General features: G+C 43.5%; 1 protein-coding gene across 4 annotated transcripts in view; it reads right to left on the bottom strand.

Annotated features, from left to right (window-relative positions):
• Positions 1-13942, bottom strand: part of SLC23A2 (solute carrier family 23 member 2) — a 59716-nt gene that overhangs the window by 44753 nt on the left and 1021 nt on the right. For 2 of the 4 annotated variants that reach the window (XM_040617895.1, XM_040617894.1), the window contains exon 1: positions 12758-12852. The exons of 1 other annotated variant lie outside the window; for it this stretch is intronic. The gene's annotated coding sequence lies outside the window, so the exon portion shown is untranslated. Of the gene's footprint in view, positions 1-12757; positions 12855-13942 lie in introns of those variants that run through there. One more of the 4 variants, XM_040617893.1, reaches the window with a different exon arrangement.

Genomic DNA, 13942 nt, shown 5'->3' with positions numbered 1-13942 from the left:
CGACCGTCTGGACAGATCTGATGGCAGGTTGTTCCGTTAAAATTCCTCGCAGTGAATATGTACTTAATCACTACCATAGTTGAGATGAAAGTTAATTCAAGATATAACTCTTGCGACTACTGTTTCAAGACAGTGGAATATTTTACAATGCATTTTCAAACTCCTTAATGCTGTGAAAGACAGGCAGGAATAAACAGATGAGCAGCTCTATGTACTGCTGCACTTTATCGATGGAAGTGAAATCGCAGTAGACAATTTATCTTGCTCTGCTTCAGTGCAGGGAAGCATTGCCGTGACGATCCTACATAGCTAGTCATCATTTTTATAACCTGCTTAGTATCTGAAATTTAAACTGATGGGAGCATTTCTCTTGCTTCAAAATGTTACTCCTAGGGGGAGTTCACTTCTGATTATTATGAGAAAATCCAATTTTTCGCCTTCTTCTCAGGCATACCGTGTTCAGCTTAAGGACGACACAAATACTTCAGAGTGCCCTAGTCAAATTACAAATGTTTGTTGTTAGACACACATTGGTAAACTACCTGACAATTTACAGGCAATGTTCTGAGTCTGAATATTTATTCTGAGGCCATCCTCCCTAGTTTTGCAGCACTCGGGACAAAATTCTTCTTTGAAGTCACCTATTTCCACTGTGTGTATAGGGATGGCAAACTGCGGTTATCTCGTATAATCAAAACTGATAATAATGTGACCCAGTGACTGCAAACACCTGGTAACTAAATGCCTCCTTTGAACTTTCATGTCTTGCCAGGTAATAGAAATGCCCAACATAAAAAAGCCAGTCTGATGAAGTCACTGAAAAAGTGTTAAAAAAAAGAAAAAAGCCTGTTCGAGCATAGCACATGCCTCGCAACACTGTTAGAAAAAGGCACATCATCTTCGCAAGAACATCCTGCTTCATCAGGAGCATGAGGTGTAGGATGCCTCATTCATGACGGCCAAATGAATCTCCCAACTACAGTTTTGTAGCTATCTCCCCATCTAAGTATTCTTCCTACTAAAGTCGTAACAAATACGCGGTCTTCTGCATCAGTGAATAGGTTCAATTGATGCAGCAGACTCCCATGAACATCTTCCAGAATGCACTTAACATAATACAGCAAACACAAGAAAATAGCATCACATACTAGTAGAATAAATAGATCCACTTCTACCCACAACTTGGAGCAGCAGAAAGCCATTAAGTTTGATCTTACGGAGACATTTATAAATCCACAGAATTATAAATTCCTTGGAAAAGCACTTACCAGAAGATATGTTTTAATATGAAAATACCTACTGCTCTCTTCCCTAATGCTGTATCAAATATACACAAAGAATTACTGAACTTGCTTTGAAAGCTACCATTTCATTCAATGAGCAATACGCCGTCCTGGGTGCGCCTTACACATACTGCTTGTGCATGATTCAACCCATTGCAACGTACATCCCTCTCATTTAACAGAAATGATACCTAGAGGCAGTCCATGTTCAGTAAATTCCCCTTTTCCAGTCAGAGAACACAATGCTTCGGGCCTAACTTCTGTTGTCATTACATCCTTAATCCAGTTACAGCTTGTATAGCATTTCTTAGAACTCTTCCTGCAACTGTGTATTTTTAAACATTTGTAAGAAAAAGCTAGGGTCTGAGATGTACATCAAAGGAGACCGACAGTTCTTCTATGTAAAGAAGTAATTAAAGGCACTTCCATCTTGTAAAAATACCTATGGCTGATTTCTGGGCAAGAAACAAGAAACCATTTTCAAGGAAAACCAACAAAAGAGTAGTGAAGCCAAAGCCATACACTCCACAGGCACAGATCAAAGCACTTCAAAAATTAACGGAGAAGGAACGTGGGTTTTGTGACCTGCTATTGTATCCACCGTGTCCATAAACTAAGTCAGATGCCTACGTCTTTCCTGGACCTCCAGGTATGCTTGTAATTAAAGGCTAAAGCTCAAATAATTTTTCTTTGAAGAACGGACAGAAGTAAAATCTGTTAGTGGTCAGCAGAGCACCAAGGGAGGTTGCTACCCTTAAAGCACCATTACCTTCACGTATTCCCAGATGCCTGGGGAAAAGCTGTCAGCTTCAACATAGGCTTAGAAGACGACAGCATATGGCCCAAACTCAAGTATGCAGTAACTCAGCCAAGGGAACAACACACCGCTGACCCAACCGGCCCAAGTATATAATAAGCCTACACCTAACAAGCTGCAAACTTCACACCTACGACTTCAGTCTCTTCATTTCTCAAATGTCACATCTTCAAAGCACATCCTAGGTGCACCCACAGGTTCTAGCCATAAGCAAAAACCCATGATCAGCCCAACAGCTCTGACCTGCTCAACGCCACAGATCACAAAATGGAGTGGATATGCAAATTTATATGCTAAGTCTAGACTTGAAACATCTGCTGGCATTATCTGCTAAAGTTGCAATTTTGTAGTTTTCTGGTATTACATTGGCATTATTTTGCTGTTACTGTTCAGTTAGCACACTCATTTCCCCCTCACTCTGTTTCTCTGTATTCTTTCACGCTTTATGTCTCTCCTCTCATTTTTGTGATTGCAGTAGTTTCAAAAGTGCAGGCTAAATCTCTGTACAGAAAAAAAACAGCAGACTGATCTTGCTACAGGCTGTGCAAAGAACACTGAAAGTTCCATCCTTCAGCTAAACTTGCTTTTATTTTCATTTTCTAAAGGCAAAACATGTTTATACAAAAAATGTCCATAGGTTTTGCATTCAATATGCCACTTGCTCAGATGCCTAAAAATCCACCTGCACTAAATAGCGATCAGCTAGGTTGAAGATTCTAGCTGCAAGACTGTTTAAAAAAAGGGGGGGGAAAGGAGCATGCACCGGGATCACCGGACAGGAGCGTGGATATCTCATTCACAGTTCAGTACACAAATGGCAAACGCAGCCTCACAGCGCTGCCCAACTGCTCCAGCAGCCACAACTCCTCCTCCCACCGATCCCGACCTCCTTCATCTGAAATGAAAAAAGCCCTTTTAATCTTCAAAGCATGGCCACGAGTCAATCTCAAACTTAGCACACTTTTTAATTTTCTTTTTAATTATCCAGTTGGGAGAGTTATGCCCTCCTCGCTCAGTGACCTTTCACTCCTTCAAGATTATTTCAAGAAATCTTTCCTGGGAATAATCAGCAAATTTATACCACTTGCAGAGGAAATGTTTCAAGGCTTCCAAGCGCTGAGGGGGAGAGACAGCATGATTCTTCGTGTGCTTTTGTGCAGGCAGCCTTTGCTGTGTTACACAGTACCCTCAGCTCTGCAGGCCAAGTATCTGCTGGCTTCAGGCTGCTGACTGCTGTGAGCGCAATCCCAGCACATCTGCTCAAATACCTTCCCACAAGTAAGTTGTCACCGTGCTAGGTTTTAGAGCCCCCTGACTCCTTATGTGGAGCCAACCCCCAAAATGGCAAGCCAATTTATTTCTGCTGGAGCTGACAAAAGACAGGGTGCAAGCAGATCATCTTTTGGTGCCACAGAGCATTAATATGCTATTATTAATTATGTTAGCAATAATGGATGCTATTAGTACTACTGATAGCTGTTGACCAACCGTTCTTCCCATGAGTTTTGGTCACTAAGCATAGCTTGGTTTCCCATAGCCATAGGGAAAAATTAAGTCATTACTGCCATTAATGATTTTTAAGTTGGACCAGCACTACTTACTCTCTACCCACACACTAAACAACTGTATGCAACCCTGCATTTGATTCCCACACGTTAAGCCAACCAATTACTAATTTATTAATTTCACAACAAGCCTGGAAGTGTTTACAGATCCAGGCTTGTGTTTAACCAGACTTGCTGCTTAACTTCCTGTACTCCCGTTTCGGGCAGGCTTAGGTGAAAGTGTTTACATGCACAGCAATCATGACCTACTTCCTTATAAACCTGCATTTGCGCATCTTGCTCGAGGCGAGAAGTTAAGGTGACACCACCAGTTCAGTCCTCTGACTCCACGAGGGCAATTAGTAGAGACAGGAGGTAACTAGGACCTGTTGAAACCCAGCGACACCTAACCTGTACGTCATATAATGTGCTACTGTGCAGAGATACAAGATGTAATTTAGTCCAGTAGAGCGTCATATAACGTGCTACTGCGCAGAGATACAAGATGTAATTTAGTCCAGTAGAGCGTCATATAACGTGCTACTGCGCAGAGATACAAGATGTAATTTAGTCCAGTAACGCTTTGAAGATTTTTCTCTGTACGTAAGTGGTTCATTAAGAATGCATTACATTTATATGAATGCATTAAATACCCCTACAGCAACAAAACTGTTAAAGGTGGCTAAGTGAATTCTTCTCCAACTGCAGTGACAGAAATGCAACAGTCCACTTAATACCAAACTAACTGCTCAAGAAAAGCACAAAAAAATAAAATATTTTGTCAGAGTTCACATTACTTAGAAAAATATTTATGCCAAATATAGTTTATTGAAGGAAAGCTTTTTCTTTTCAGCAAGACATGCCTTTTTATTTTGGCAACATTTAATAGAATACTTTTTTTATGATTTTTGCCAGTAAAACCATCCTTTTTTAGCCAATTGCCAGCGGTTTCAATATTGTACTTTATGGGTTCCTTCATCTTCAGGACTCTTTTGCAGATGTCAGTATAGCACTACTTAAAAAAAATTATCGCCATTGTTCCTACTTAATTGGCATTGCCTGAAAGGTGGGAATTCTTTGCCACTACTATTTGGAGTAATATAATTTAGGCATACACTTTGAACTCAACAAAATTCTCCTTTTGAATAATTAAAGAGGAGAAAAGACCAATACAGATAGAGTCTCCTTTGAAGGTACCCACATGCTGTGCTGTCTCCATAATAAATCTATTACCTGCCATTCAACAAAACATTATCTGTCACAACAGTCTCCAGAACAAAAACAGTAATTACACTTGGATCTTAATATGCTCGGCACACAGTTCTGCGGTCTACAATTCAGCGGGTTTAGAAAGCAAGGAACAGTGCTCCTAAGCAAAGTTAAAAATTGGACTAATAACTTTCACAAAATCTTTACCAAAACTGAACAGCCAAGGAAGATAGCTCAGTTAATACTTAGGGTTTAGGCTCTTTATACTAAGAAACTTAATAGAAGGCTTAATTGACAGCTTTGCTTGATTTGATTGCGCCTTATTAGGCACCTTCATGAAAAGCATTAAATGCGTTTGATCCCTTGCAAAGAAGAGGAAGACTCATTAGCAATGGGTGTTTACAAGTAGCCAGGGCTCAAGATTACAGGAGTTCTTCCCCTTCTGCAGAAAGGGCTTTTTAGATCTATGTTTTTATGAGAAGGGTCACGTATTGTCTCTGGAAGAGCTCAGGCTTCCATCCCTTACTTTTTCTGATATTTGCAAACAAGACAGACGGACAATGAGAATGTCAGCTCATTTGAAAGGCTGACTTGTAAGAGCCGACACAGTTCGGTACGCAACTAGCAGTCCTGGAAAATTCAAGCTGTAGGGCCAGTCAACACTAAAGATGATGATATATACCAAGCCAGATTTTCTATGTTCTGAAATGACTACAGCACACATTAAGCTGTTCCCATTCAATTTCCAGTTTCTGGCTAGATCAAGTAAATAGATACACTATCTTACCGCAGCAAGACCACAACACTTGGGTATTAAAAAAAATCATAAAATAAAAGCCATCTCTTCGTCCATATAATTTTCTTCTTTGAGTTTTAAAAGCATCTGCTAGTAAGTTGAAATAAACTGCAGATAGCCAACAAGTGTGTGTAACCGTCTGAATAAACCAGTACAGAGCCCTGTAAAATTGTATTGATAATAACTATTATGCTCAGCGTAATCACCCAAAGTTACACACACAAAATTAAAAGGTACACATGCAAATACGTATTTCCAACACCAGCAAATGACTAATACCTGTTATTGTTCCCATATATGAAAGGACACTAAACAGTGTGAGAATACTGCAATTATGTCTTGCAGTCTGATCCTACAGAACAGGGACCCGTTTCTTGCTTGTTGGTCTGAATCCCAATTATTCCTCAGGTTTGACCTTTACACAATGAAATGCTCATCAGGAAATGATGCTCTTTAACCTTTTATCAAAAACTCCAATCTGTTAAAGTATCATGAAGCAAATGCTTCATGCATCAGGAGCATCTAGTCAACTTTCAGGAAAAAAATCATTCTGTACAAAAAATGAAAAAGGAAAAAAAAAGTAACCATGAAGCAGCTGATGCTGTTGAGTACATCACCTATAAATACAAGGATGTATTTTCTTTGCTCAGGTACAGTAAGGGTCTGAATATATAGGATTCTACACACAAAGGGCAAATAATAAACAGAGCAAAAATTGTAGAATTTACGAGTATCTTTTTTCTGTCATAGGATTCAAAGACTCCATGGAAATTCAAACGCTATCACAGCACAGTCCATTAAGTGCTGTTAGCTCAGGGATGCTTTCATTTTATTCAGCACACAAAATCAGAGGTTGGTAACTTTGCAGCGCAGCACTTTTTATTTAGAAGCCTGGAATGGAAATGAAGTGAAAGTCGTGACATGGAGTCACGTGCCTGTTTATGAGGAACTCTGTATGACCTTGAATACTGGTAACAACATATATGCACTTTTTTCTTTAAAAGCACGAAACAGCAACACTGAGCTGTATGCTTAAATACAACACAGGTAAGTGATGAAAGGAACAAGGCCAGAAAAAAAAGAAACCCTTCAAATTGCTACTTCTGTGCTAGAAAAGAAAGAGTGCTCCATAAAGATATGCTTAATGATAGACTCCAGTGATCAAAGACTTCCAGTATTTCCCTCCCATTGCTAGCGCCAGGTCAACGACGACATCCAGAGCACTGGAAAACTGGGATAAATCCACTAACGGCACATTAATCGCCTCATCATATAAACACAGCTATGAGAACCCATAGGAGACCGAGTGTTTAAGGTACCTTCCTATTAAAGCTTCCAAACTGTGCTTTATTCTCTTAACTTTTACAATCTTACAAGTCTACTAATAGCCAGCATTCCACTAAAATAGGCCTTATCGCCCTAGGCTGCCATTTCACAGCCACGCAAAATAAGAGTAAATCCAATTAAAACGTGTTGCTACATTTAGAGCCCAAACTACTCAAAGCATCCACACACGAGGTTAACGCCTAGGAATTTAAGTGCATAAACCCCCCCCTAAACCACTTTTTACTTAACTTTCCTGCTAGCCAGCACTGTTGTCTACTATGCATTCACAAAGTGTTTCAGCCGACTGTTGGGAGTCACACAAGCACTGCAATAGTTCGATTTAAAAATAAATTCAGACAACAAATTTGGGGGACATGCAGACATTTGAAATCCATTCCATGAGTCACTACGTGTAAACAAAGTAATGGTGAGTCAATCTCTCCTTCACCATTTATACTAATTTGAGCCCACACTTCAAGCAATTTTAATGTAAAGCAAGCATAAAGGAAACGGGTGCTGAATTAAAACAGTCCCTTTTATCACAAAGGGTGTAAACAAACAAATGCTGGTTAAATCCAAACACACATAAACAAGTTCAGTTATTGCTTTCATACCACGCAGAGCCTAAAAGTTCAAAAATACACACAGGTACTGTACCGTTACTTACTGCTCCTCCAACACAATTACAACTGGACTAATCTGCTCCCATCTGCTCCTAAAAATACAACCATCAGACAGCTTGTTTTCTCAGGCATTTTGCTGACGCAAATACAAGATCAAAACATCACTCATTCAGAGGAGAAAGACGTACTGGTCTCCATAATACACAAGCTAAAATCCAGCTACACCATCGTTCTAAGATGCACATGACACACTCTTACCAATACACATCAATTTTATTACATGTTTAGTAACGTAGGTTTTGGGGGAAGAATAAATTATCCTGGCTGCCTGAATGTGGCAAGAAGAAATTCCAGAAATTCCCTTTCACCAGAAATGGACAAAGTTTAGTCTCTCCTAAAGCTGTTTTTAAAAAAATCTATTTTTTTTTGTTTTTTTTTTAAAAAAAGTAGACCAGACACTTGGATGGTAAGCGCATTGCCCCCCCTGCCCTCCGTAACTAGCACTTTCATCTTCTGCCCCGAGAACTGAGTCACAAGGAGATTTAGATCATTTAATTTCTCATTACAAACCCGTTAAAAGACTAGTTTTACAATTACCTCAAGGCCAGCCATTCCTCTGCAAATAAGAAAACGGAGCTGCCAGATAGGAACAAGGAGTATTTCAGTACATTCCCGCTGCGCAGGATGGGGTCAATCAAAGCAAGTGCTTTGGGACTCCCTCACAACAGCCCAGCTGGGCCTTTGGTGGTACACGTACCCTTCCCAAAACCAGCCCAGAGTTTTCAAACCCCAGTCGGCCCAACTCTACTCTGGGGCCACAGCACAGATATAAAAAAAAAAAAAAAAAAAAAAAAAATCATAGCTCTCCGCAGACCCAAGGCGATCGATGATTCACTATTTACCTGACTGAGGACAACATTCAGTACCAAAAAATAAGTTCATTAAACCTCTGAGAGCACAGTGGATTAGAAAACCATGGGAGACACATAATGCATCACCAGGCATGCTGTATTTCTGATGCCATACACATTTTTACTGCAATATTTGGCAATAGAAATAGCTAAGATTAATGTTGAATGCAAGGAATAACACTAAAGCGGGAGATTTCTTAACTATAAGATTACTTCTCCCTCTTTCTTCCTTTTCCCCACCAAGTGCCAGCAATGTTTCAACACCCCAACTCCATTTCCCAAGCAGGTAGCTCCACTCCTGTCATGGCCAAATTACCATGGCAAGAAATCCATATTCAGATTAATCTCTAATAGAACATTCAAACAGCTGACATTTCCTTCTCATAACCTGAAAATGGCCAAATATCACTGGATTTCTTTTCTGCCTTCAAATAAACATTGTCATAAGATGTCTTATGACAACTGAAAATACTTAGCCATAAAAAAAAATATGCTCCCCAGTACTGATAGAAGTATTATGTGCAGTACCACCAAGTTAGCACAATGTCTTAATGCGCTTCACCCCTGGGAATGGCTAGAGAATGGCAAATACCCTTCATTTTAAATGATTTATTTTATTCCTGCCTTACACTACATCATGATGCATCTCTCTCTACTCATCCTGACTGTCAATATTTTCTTCTTGCCGCTTTTAAGTAAAATAAAACACACTGTAACTGCTGTCAGACCGTTTCATGACCACTAAGGCTTCATAAAACAGAACATTTGCTAAAAATACATTTTTCCAGCAATACATGAACCAACATCTTCAGTGGAAGAAAAACCGTGCTGCGCAGCCACCTGTATTTTCTCCTGTAAGGATAAATGCATAAAGAAGTGTTTGAAAGTAAAATAAATCTATTTAAGAAATGGCCCCACCACAGAATCTTCCGGGGCTTGAGGTTTCTTACACGGTTCACACAAAGACACTTGACAGGAGCAGCTACAGCCGGGCAAGATCTTCCAAAAATCACCTTGTGTGGGACACCAGTTTGTAATCTGCTACAAACTGAGACAGCTCTCCAGGGTGTGCCAGTTGACTTCCCCCTGTACCCACCAGGATCAGAAGAGGTTAACTGCTGCAGTTCAGATTAGGTCATTAGAGCAGCTTAACAGCTACTTCTGGAGGAATCCATACTAAAGATGGCTGAAGTTTCCCCCATTCAGTTTTCAACCGTCTCCAATCAACCTAAACAATGCCACTTCATAGCACAGTTAAGAAAGTCAAGAAAGTCTATTACACTGAGGAAGTTGACAGATTTGGCTATACCAGGAAGAAAAAGAAAAACATACCGACAGAATGAAAGAAACCTCAACTCGGTTTAATTTAAAAACCTTTGAACTAGTAACTGCATACAATTGCAGCATCTTCCACGGTGTCTTCTAAACCAATGCAGGGAAAATCCACAGTCATAAAGTTTCTTCTCTTAGGGGGAAAAAAAAAATATCCTCAATCACTGCCATGACCTTAAGCTCCTCCTGAAGAAAAGAGTCACCAACCAAATAATACTAACGAAGACACGACTTTTATTTCTCCACTGGAATTCAACTCTCAGTTAGCTTCAGCTGCAGAAGACAAGTTCTCATATTAGCAGTCTTTAAAAAACCCCCATACGCATACATCACTCAGTATGCCTTTAGGGATGCACACAGCTTTACCCGTGGCTCAGGGAGGGTAAGGAGCAGCTAAAAATTCTCCAAACAGATCTGGCTTCAATATGAAAGCAAGGCTTTTGTGGGCTAATCCAAAAAAAGCTCCCTGACCAAGCAGCCATCCATCCAGGGGTACCAGCACCACCAAGGGGGTCACTGCAAGGCTGGGAGCGCGCAGCCAGTGATGGATGGGGGCTGTTTAAATTGGTGCTGTCACCAAAGGAAACATTCATCAACCTGCAGCCCAAATTATCCCACTATTTGAAAAGCTGTTTCCCCTTCAGATGCCTTTCCGTACTGAAGATGCAGAATAAGCAAGGGGCCCGTATTCAGAGAACCTTATTTCCATCCAGCTCTTTACATGTACTCAACGTGAGAGCCAGGTGCCTCGAGAAACAGTTCACCAAATCTAAGCCTAGCTAAGAGCAGGGCTTACAGACAAGTGACAGATTGGGATGGATTTTAAACCGTATGAATGTGGCCTGTTAAGGAACAGCAGGAGAACAACCTACCCTTGAGAATCACTTAACTCCTTCCCTTATCCACAGGGCTCTGACAATACATTTTCAACTCCTATTTGCATCTTTACTAAAGCCAAAGGCTTGTTTAAATCCATGATAAAAATCTCAGAGCTTGTTTAACCTCACTGCTAACCTAAGGTTGAATTTGTTTCAGTGCATCTCCATGTTAATACTGCTCTAATTTCAAGCTATCTGGATCAAGACTTGAAGCTAGGAGTAGGGTTGCAAGAGCTCATCGACTACTAATCCAATTGTTCTACATATCTCAAGGATTACTTTCCAGTTTACTAACCTGAGCTACTTGTTGCAATAATCCTTTACCAATAGTGAAATCACTAGGCAGATCAAGGTGCGCAGTGTTGTCAGCCCCAGCTCTGTGCATCACATCAGTAGCTAATCGCTCTAGTATTTGTTCTGCTTCTCTGTTACATTTTACAGCCTGCATCAAACTCCAGCTGCCAGTAAAAACGCTACCCAAAACAGAGGGGTTTTTGAAGCTTAAACTGGGCAATTTAAAGCTTGGTTAAGTACGGCAACAGGGTGATGCAGTGAGGATACACACACATATTAAGCTCCCTGTGACAACAGTGCATTTGGTATTTTTGTTTCAGCTGGTCAAGTTCAACAGCAACAGGGAGCCTAGCAATTACCTGGCACTGAACTCATACTGAGAAAGTCAGCTGCATAGGGCAAATTATTAAAATGGAAAAAATTAACATGCAATGTCTTCACCTTGTCTCAAATACATCTGGGGATTTCCCTTTCCTGCCAGAATCTTCTCTGCCTGCAGCTGCCTTTTGGGGTCAGCCCCTGCCTGCACTTACCTGAAGAGCTCACAGGACAGGAGTGGGACCCCAAGCTGCGTTAAGTGTTTGTCTTCCCAGTCTACAAAATGACAATGATGGCTCCAAAATGAAAAGATAGGAATAAAAGTCTACAAACCTTACTGCCTGCATACCCATCTTTTATGAAAAAAGGCAAAAACCACTGACAACAGAGATAACGGTATAGGTAGATAGTCATCTGTTAGGTAAGGAAACCTGACAGAAGGCTTTCAACAAGATTTTTTCGAGCATTTTTCTGTGCTTCCTACATCACTTATTTCTACCCAAAATGTACCTTAAAACAAAAGAAAATCACGCATGATACCGAACGGGGCTCACGAGTCAAAAGCAGAAACCAGAAATATTTACTGCCTCGATCTGCACTGGAAAGAAAAAAATAAAAAACCCCACAAAGACCACAAAAAAAGCAAGCAAATAAATGAAAAAAAAACCCACCCTCAAAGCGTATCACGAGAACGGGATCAGGCAAGAAAGCGAGGCCACCCCTTCAGGAGCGGGGGAGAATTAACCTGCATTTCTCCATCCCATCTGCAAGCTTACGACTCTGCCACCCATTTTGTTTCAGATTAAAGAAAAAAAAAAAAAAAAAAACACGTTAAAAACCCAGATTCTCTCAACGGAACAGAGAAAACACAACACCCGCACCCAGGGGCACAGCCCCGGGCCGGCCGAGCCTCGCAGGGCAGGTGCCCCGGCCGCAGGTGCCCGCCTCAGGCATCCCCTCAGCCGCGGCCGCCCAGGCCGTGCCCCAGGTGAGGCGCCCCTTCCCCTCCGCCCAGCACGGGCTGGGGGCCACGCCGAGCCAGAAACCACCGGCACGGAAAACATGGCAGGGTTTAAAATATAAATACGAAATAAAAAGGAGAGGAGGAGAGGTAGAGGCGGCGCAGGAGCCGCGCGGCCAAGGTGAACCGCGGCCGGGCAACATGGTGGAGGCTGCCGGGGAGCCCCGACCCAACGCCCCGGGAGGAGGAAGGGGCGAGCCCCGGGTGCCTGGGGATGGAGGGCGGCTCTCAGGCGGCGGCGGGGAGCCGGGATGGAGGTGACAGCGGGCGGGAAGCGATAGCAATGACCGCGGCGAGCTGAGGGGAGAGCGCCGCGGGGGAGGCGCCGGCGAGGCTTCTCCCTCAGGGCGGGCGATCGGCGGCGTCTTGCCCGCGGGAGGAGGAGGAGGAGGTGGACGGGCTCACCTGCCATAGCGGGCTGAGGGCGGCAATGGCGCTGGGGACCGCGGCTCCGCTCCGCTCGGACGGCAGCGGCGAGTGCGGCGGGGCCGGGGCCGCCCCGGCAGGCAGAGCACGGGGCGGGCCGGGCCCCGCTCCGCCCCCGACAAGATGGCGCCCGCCGCCCGCCCGGCCGCCCTTCTCCCCTCAGGGCACGGCCGCCATGGCAGCCGCGGGGCGGGGGGGGACTGAGGCGCCGGGCCGGCCGGGGGACGGGGAGGGCTCCCGGCCCCGCGCCGGGGCTCCCTCTCCCTCAGCGGGGCTCCGTCTCCCTCAGCGGGGCTCGGCCCCCCGGGCCGCTGCGTCTGGGGGCGTCCCTCCCCCCCCGGCCCCCAGGAAAATGGCGCTCGCCTGCTGTCACCACGGGCTGCCCTCAGCCCTGGCCCTTTCCGCGGTTTGGCGGGATTTTGGTTGTTTTCTGTTTTGTTGGTTTCGTTTGTTCTGGTTTTTAGGAAAATATCCAGCTTTTCTAATAAGAGAGTGAGCTTAGTGGGCAAAAAAAGAGGAAGGCTAAGGAAGTTGAGCCCCCCAGACGATGGCACTTCCACCGTGTGCACATCCCGCTTCCTATAATCTTGCTTTTCTGCGCTTTTCACAGTTTTCTGGCTGGGGAGGACAGTAAATCTGACGTGATCCCCCATCAGCACATGGGGCTGGGGGGGTCCAGGCACAGCGCAGACATTGCTGCTGGGACACCCCGTACCAAAGACAGATGCCACCTCTCTCGCCTCCCTCTCCGCAAAACCTGAATTTCCTAATAGGCTTTGATAACATTAACTTGCTTTAATTTGGCTTCTGCCCTTTCCCGTAGGTGCAGTTCTCGGACACGCCGCAAGCAGCTGGCCCGTGAAGCCTTTTGCTGCTCCACGCTTTTCTGGGAAGCCGAGGCTGAGCCCCCGCAGCTGCCTCCAGTAATTTCTACTTTTTCTCCCCGCAACGAATCTGTGCTGTGAACATCAGCCTGCTAATTTACAGTAGGTGTCCTTGAGATAATATTGACTGATGCTGAGCTTTCTCCCCCCCTCAGCCCCCTTCGTTATTTGATTAAGGTGCCTTGTAGCTCAAAGTCGATAGGAAAGCCTGTGCTCCCCAGACCAGTGACACTAATTGTAATCCATTGCATCATTTTACCCAGACCTGCAATCCTTTGTT

The sequence above is a fragment of the Falco naumanni genome, chromosome 19 (assembly GCF_017639655.2).
Source record: "Falco naumanni isolate bFalNau1 chromosome 19, bFalNau1.pat, whole genome shotgun sequence".
Taxonomy (NCBI): Eukaryota; Metazoa; Chordata; class Aves; order Falconiformes; family Falconidae; genus Falco; species Falco naumanni.
Note: the sequence above shows the minus strand (reverse complement) of the source record. Positions and strands in the feature narration are given on the sequence as shown.